We start from the raw sequence: 6520 nt of genomic DNA, 5'->3' as shown, positions 1-6520 counted from the left end.
GTGACAGAAGCTGATTGACAAGTGGGAGTGGTTTTCGGGGAAGTGGCCTCAACAGCCAAACAGCACCCCTTAGTGGGTCAAGATTGGCCCATGGAGCTGAAGGATTTCCCCATTTCAGTTGCACCTCTTCTTTTCCATTGACTGTCATGGCTGCAATAGTCATAACCTTTAGTTTAATGTTTATCACACTCAAGGCATGTCATGTTTCAGTTCCCATGGATGTCCTGTCAGCCTACGTCTTTTTTCTTAGGTTCACACTTGTGTCTCTCCCCCACCCACCCCTCACCCTTCCACAGCTCAAAAAAGTGTTTTGTCGGGAAACCTGAAAAGATCATTCTGTTTTCTGTATATCCTTCAAATCCATTCATGCTGCCTTTGGAAAAAAACGCTGCTGCGTGCATCAATCATTTCAGTGACAATATAAGACTTTTTAAAATATGTGTGTGACTGTTTCATGAGCTCTTTAAGGATAAATACACATACATTTGTTTCTCTGATTGCATCAGCTGTTTGAACTTTCCTTGGACCTCTCCACAAATCCCCTTGTGCTTTCAAGGTCAGGGGAAGATATAAAAAAACCCACTGGCATAAAGAAAAAGGTGGCAATTTTCATCTAAACTGCCTTTATATCTGAACACTGCATTCTGGAGCTAGAAGCTTCTCCCTTATGAGACTATTATTTTTTGGTAGCGTGTTAGTCTCGCATCAAAGATGAACCTCATGAACCACTCCACAGAACGTTCTCCTTCAGCCCTTAAAGCTGCAGTATTACCTTCCAATGATTAGAATTGGAAATGCCAATTAATTTTCCTTTTGGAAAGAAACCTTTACAAGCCAAGCACTGGATGAACTGTGAATTAAGTTGGTTAGACAGTTCATTAGGATAAGATGACACAGGAAGAGAAAAAAGATAAAGATCTGAAGGGGCTGGAGCTCAGTGGGAGCACATCTGCTTGGAATGCAGAAGGTCCCATATTCAATCCCAGACATCTCCAGATAGGGCTGGGAGAGACTCCTCCCTGTCTGAAACCCTGGAGAGCTGCTGCCGGTCAGTGAAGACAATACTGAGCTAGATGGACCCAAAGTCTGATTTCCTGATAAGGCAGCTTTCTGCGCAGAAACAGCTTTAGGGGAAGGGCCATACCTCAAGGGTAAAGCATCTGCTTTCCATGCAAAAGGCCCCAGGTTCATCTTCAAGTGGGGCTGAGAGAGACGCCTGTCTGAAGCCCTGGAGAGCCTCTGCTGCCAGCCAGTGTAGAAAATACTGAGCTAGATGGAGCAATAGTTAGACTCAGTATACTCTTCAGCCAAAAAGGCTATCAATTACAACAAGACAGTTCCTGCCTACAGGCTTACAACATGATGCACAAGGAGAAAGGGACAGGGAGGGAAAGGGCAAAAACCAAACGCAGGAACCTATTCTTAAATAGTAGGTATTAAAATGACCAGCTGGCATACAGTTCAGAGATAGAAGGTGTCTGATGAAGCTGGTCTTTCTGCTGTGCTGATGGACTGAGCCCAGCTTGTTGGACTCCAACTCCCGCTGTCCCTAACTATTGGCCGTTCTGTCTGGGGCTGATGGGAACTGGAATCACACAACATCTGGACAGCCACAAGTTGCCCACCACTGATGTTATTTATTTATTTTAAAATATTCCTATCCCACCCTTCTACCTAATAGGGCACTCAGGGCGGCTTACGAAAATAAAAACAAACAGGTACATAATAAACTTGTAAGCAGTAGAATCACAAATACATTATACTAAATTAAAATACATAAAATTATATATATATATATATATATATATAATGTATATATATATATGTATATATATATATATAATGTATATATATGTATGTATATATATATATATATATATACACACACACACACACACATACATATATATATAGGGAGTGGAACTAAAGGGACTACAAAGGTAAAATTTAACACAGAAGGCATAAGATTTAGACTGAAGGAGACTTAGAATTGCAGAGATGCCTTGCATACAGAAGGTCCCAGGTTCAATCCCCAGCATCTCCAGGTAGGGCTAGGGAAGATTCCCTGTCTGAAACCCTAGAGAGCCGCTGCCTGTCAGTGCAGAAAATAATAGTGAGTATTTTGTGCGCTATGGCCATACTACCCTGAACATGCCCGATCTCATCTGATCTCAGAAGCTAAGCAAGGTCAGGCCTGGTTAGTACTTGGATGGGAGAACGCCTAGGAATATCGGGTGCCATAGGTTTAGAGGAAGGCAATGGTAAACCACCTCTTAATACCTCTTACCATGAACCCTATGGATATATATATATATATATATATATATAAAACCATAGGGTCGCCATAAGTCATAATCGACTTGAAGGCATATGCCAACAAAGTATTCGCTGCTAAATGGACCAAAGATCTCACTCAGTATAAGGCAGTTTCCTATAGTCCTGTGAAAGCCAGTGTGATCCAAGGGAGGACGCACTGTTAGGGCAAGTGAGGCATTGCCCCACCAACATTGCTTCCTATGTCCCTGATAGGCTAGCTAATGGAACTTCCTGCTTGATGCAGGAAATCTGGAGCTAGAGAGTCCCTGAGCTTGAAAATTCCCACCCGTCTAGGGAATAAACTGCCAAGGCTGCAACTGCCAAAACAATGATATGCGTTACAAGCCTCCTCTTACCAGCTTTTGTTTTTAACTCAATCATCCGATTCATCGTACCTGATGCAATTCTTTGTGGCAACAGGGATCACATTCTACATATGCAGACAATATCTCACAGAGTTCATTGGCAGTCCCGACCTTAAAGGTCTATCTCTGCAATCACAGATTTTTAGGCATCCAATTTAATTTGCCTCCAATAACTGCAGCTTTAGAGCCAAACGGTGTGTGACATTAAATGTGCATTTGCACCAAACATGCTGTTTTGTTTTGGTTTAGAAAAAAACATAAATTTCAACAGCTGATAATTAACAGGACCAGAGCAGAGATGGAGGGGAATTTAACCCTTTCATCCTCTGTAGCCATCCCGAGGAAAACCTCTCTTCTGTGGTATTTGTTTGAGGACGGGAGAACCTCAGGCCCCAAGACCAAATGCAACCCTCTGAGTGGCCCTTAAGAGGCCCCCTGGGCCACACCCCTCCCCAGCAGTGTCCCCCCATCGTCAGCCCTACTTTGCACCAACCTTGAATGTTTTTGACTGGCTGGAATGCGTCCTTCAGCTCTGATCATCCCTTTTGCTTAGGGTTGCCAGGCTCAGGGCCTGAGACTGATCCTGTATCTTTAGGAGAAGAGAAAGTCAGCCAAGTGCAGGTGTTCTTGCAACACTGTAATGAGAAAAACCACAAGGTGGAATTCTCCCTTCCCCCTGCACAACTTTTACAGATACAGAAGACCTCTTGGAGGCTGGGCCCGGTAAAATTAACATTTGTTGCTCCACCCACTTTTGCCTCTGGTCCTGCCAACCACTGGCATGTGGCTCCCAGAAGTTTACCCATAAGGAAATACGGCCCTCGGCTGAGAAAGGCTGTCCATCTCTGGTCTATCGATTCAGTTGCTTTGCATCTTCTACCCCATCTCTCAGACATTTCCCCATCAGCTCTTCTTTTCACTCTCTTTTTTCCCTCAGTTCTCCTTTTGATTTACCTACCCAACATTCACCCTTGCTTTTTTCCCAGCATTCCATGCCTCTCCCTTCATTGGTTCAACATTCTGTGATCTCATAGAAGAAAATGTACGTATCTCAATCAGTAGTGTAGTGGCAAATTCAGAAGTGCAGAGTCCCTTCATGTTAGTCACAGCCATGCCTCCTATCCCTTTTTTTGCTGCTGAGTTGGGAATGAGTTCCTTATTAATGCCTTCTCCCACAACAACAGATATCCCTAGAAGCCAATAGGCATGAAAGGGGAGAGTGTTAGCTACTGAGAAGCGTCTTCTCAGTGGCTGACTCACTTCTTTCACTCTTATTGGCTCCAATCAGCAGGAAAGGTCAAGGAAGCATGTTAGAAGACTCTGCTCAGTAGCTAACTCACACCCCTTTCATGCTGATGGGCTCACAGGATGCAGGAGACATAGGGACCCTGCTGGGACCCTGCTGGGACCTTGCTCCCAAAAAAGTAAAGGGTCTAAGTTCCCCAGAGACCCTGGAGGACTACACCCCTTCCCCCACAGCTATACCTTTCCATTAATGCTTCCATTACAAGAAAGAATGCAGAATAGACTGAGTTTATGCATCACAGGGACCTATTGGTTTGTGGTTTCACTAGTGACTAGCCGGCATGAGGGTTGTTGGTTTTGACCTATATTTTTTGAAGAAATCAATCATTTTATTTGTTAGAAAGCATTGGGCCTTACAAACATGGCTGTTCACAAATGATTGAGCGTGGAATGGAAATCATCAAGACAAGCTTGCACCATGAGCTTCTAGGTCATTCAATAAATATGGATGGGGGACTCTTATACAAATCAAATGGTTTCTCTGTTGATATTAGGCAGTGACTGTCACAAGAAATGTCTGTCTCAGGGGTGAATGTATATCTAATTATGTCCACTGTAGTAGCAAAGAAAGAAAGAAAGAAAGAAAGAAAGAAAGAAAGAAAGAAAGAAAGAAAGAAAGAAAGAAAGAAAGAAAGAAAGAAAGAAAGAAAGAAAGAAAGAAAGAAAGAAAGAAAGAAAGAAAGAAAAAAGAAAGAAAGAAAGAAACATTTCGCTCTGCCTAGTGTCTAATTATAACTGATAGAGTCTACAGATTGTAATTAGGCATTTGTCATCATCTGATAATAGTAGCAGAAACATTTTCCCCCATATATTTTAAGATCAATGTTTCTATATTGCTTTTCAGCAGTAATGGCAGCTCAGAATAATGAAATGAGATTTATGGACTGATTAAGTTGTTGTGACAGTGATAGATCCAGAACACCAGGGGTTGTTGATGGTTTAAAATGCTAGTACCATGTGGCTCCTTGTTCTCAAAGGCTGCTGTGGCAAAGGAAGGTGTTGGAGGCAGATGTTTTCACAGCCTTCTCCCCATCCCACCAGATGTTCTTCTTGCCACTGCTGCTCTGGACAGATGGTAACAACAGTTCACAGCCCTTTGAACTCTCAGGAGCTGTGGCTGCTGGATGAACTGGGGAACAGTGACGTATAAGGTCTTCTCCTCAGACCTTTTGATGATGATGGTGGTAGCAAAGGAAGGTATGGGGAAGCAAATATGCTCCAGAATCTTCTCTATAGGCTACAAAGGGTTCCTGCTGCTACTACTGCTGTTGCTGCAGTATTATCTAGGACAATTTATTGACCAAATGCAAGACCAATGGCTACTTACCAACTACAATCCTTGTCCCTGCAATCCTTGGTTAAAAAAAAAGTGACGTGTCAGTACTCATATATTGATAAAAGTGCTGTTGAGTGCCAGCATAAAATGGCTATCACAGGCAGCAAAAAAAGAGGTGCCGGTACTCTGTACTGTCACAAAAAAGGCCCTGATACGACTATTACTACTCATAATAATAAATCATTATTACTACGAAGGCCCTCCTCCGGGTTCCGACCCATAGGGAAGCCCGGAGGGTGGTGACAAGATCTAGGGCCTTCTCAGTGGTGGCCCCCGAACTATGGAATAGTCTCCCCGAGGAGGTGTGCTTGGCGCCGACACTATCATCTTTTCGGCGCCAAGTTAAAACCTTTCTCTTCTCTGAGGCATTTTAATTCATGTTAATTTTAAATTATTATAATCTGATTTTAGACTGTACATGCAAAATGCATATATGTGGAGGGAACAGCAGCATGCTCATTGTACTCCCCCATCTGAAGCTGTGAAGAGAGGATTCTGCCAAAGGGTAGAGGTTCTTTAGGAAAAAAATCGGGTAGGAATGAAATTAACACCAAATGTGCTCATTGACAGCTTTATTCATAGGATGAGGGCAAAATGAACAAAAGGAAGCAAAAAGAGCGGAATACCCAATCTTACAGTTGCTGGAGAACACCTGTAGTTGTTATTAGCAATTGTTGAACTTTGAGCCATCAGTCACACGCTCTCCTCCTGTCCTTGCCTTAAAGTGTGCCTCTGGAGTCTCTTGGAGCAGGTGACCCTCTCATCCCTATATATGCTTTTAAGGTATGTGGACAAAAGATGATTGCTGCATTAATCAAACCCACTTATACATCATTGGCCTAAACAAATCATGTGTAGTCATGCCAAGTTAAAGCAGTAATTATTCTGCAGGCAGCCAAAGGAGATAACTGCATTCTTTCCCACTGATAAGAAACGCACCTAACTGCTGGATAAGCAGCCAAAGAAGATAACCATGACATCTTCCACATACTCATTCCAGATGAAAGGGCTGGCAGTCTACCACCATTCACTATCACTGTGGAACTCTGCCAGAGTTTGACCTTATGACCTGAAGCCCCAAGCCCCTCACATTCCATTCTAGTTAACTTCAATGGAGTGGTAAACAACCAATAAAGATAGCTGGGTATTCCCATGCTAATCGTGTGCACCGCTAGTGGTTATGATTATGTTAGTAAAT

At 43.0% G+C, this 6520-nt stretch overlaps 1 pseudogene; it reads left to right on the top strand.

The window, feature by feature from the left end:
- Positions 1-2127: 2127 nt before the first annotated feature.
- Positions 2128-2246, top strand: LOC133371568 (5S ribosomal RNA; annotated as a pseudogene).
- The last annotated feature ends 4274 nt before the right edge of the window (positions 2247-6520 follow it).

Source organism: Rhineura floridana, chromosome 16, assembly GCF_030035675.1.
Source record: "Rhineura floridana isolate rRhiFlo1 chromosome 16, rRhiFlo1.hap2, whole genome shotgun sequence".
In the NCBI taxonomy this organism is placed as follows: Eukaryota; Metazoa; Chordata; class Lepidosauria; order Squamata; family Rhineuridae; genus Rhineura; species Rhineura floridana.
The sequence above is the reverse complement of the archived record's forward strand: the minus strand, read 5'-3'. Positions and strand labels throughout refer to the sequence as shown.